We start from the raw sequence: 1,122 nt of genomic DNA on the forward strand, positions 1-1,122 counted from the left end.
AACCACATTTTGCTGCTCTTATTTTTCATTATTATATGTGCCCTCTTATTTACTTATTTACTTACTTTTTTGTTTACTTGAATGTTATGTTTGTCTGTGGACCTAAATTGGTAAAATATGTCTTGTCTTCACCGTGGGATAGTGAGAAACGTAATTTCGATCTCTTTGTATGTCTGGAACATGTGAAGAAATTGACAATAAAGCTGACTTTGACTTTGACTTTGACTACTGGGTCTTCATTGGGGCGTATAGTACCCCCCATTACCCCCTGTAATTCGAATTATGATTAGTGCACAATAACGATGTACCAACCAATGCTTTGCTTAGCGTGAGCTTGAGTGAAAGTTAGTGCATGACATTAGCTTTGTGGGGAGAATATTCCACTGATTTGTAGCCACAAAGAATGACGTCCTCCCAGATGTAGTTTTGCATTGTGGAACACTACATTCCCCCTTGTGGCTGATCTAGTTACCTGTGTTGTTTTTTTCAGAGCAGAGTGTAACAAATATTTTCAGAGGAGGAGCAGAGTAGAAGCATTATGAATTATTTTTCAAATTCAACAAACAGTTGAGTGAAATATAACATTTTCAAGATTTAGCATGTCACATTTAGTGAAAATATGACAGTGATGGTAATGACATGGCTTTTTGTCATGGATTTTGAGGGCACTTTTATATATAACGATTCAAGTTTTACAAAGTTGAATAAGAGGTATACATAAATCATCTGTTGCATGTTAACTGCACAATGGAAACAATGAGGGAAAAAATCCAACCTTGAGTGGAAACTCAAATTTATACTAAGAAAAACAATGCAAAGAAATTAATTATTTTATTTTTTTAACAAAAACACTTGTGCTACAATTGTTGGCATGCCTGTAATTAACACATTGGAAAAGCATCCCTTTGCCAGTAGAACAGCGCTGGAAAAAGCAGAGAGGGGTTTCAGACCCTTCTTCTTTACAGAACCTCCCAAGATCGTCCATATTCGTACATTCTCCTCTTCAGCTCAAACCACTCACTTCAGTTTTCTGTGGAGTTGGGATTAGGAGCCTGAGATGGCAATGGGCATTTTTGTGTTGATCTAGACATGTGTTTTGGTTAATCGACCTGCTGGGTGATC

Source organism: Alosa alosa, chromosome 7 (genome assembly GCF_017589495.1).
Source record: "Alosa alosa isolate M-15738 ecotype Scorff River chromosome 7, AALO_Geno_1.1, whole genome shotgun sequence".
Classification (NCBI taxonomy): domain Eukaryota; kingdom Metazoa; phylum Chordata; class Actinopteri; order Clupeiformes; family Clupeidae; genus Alosa; species Alosa alosa.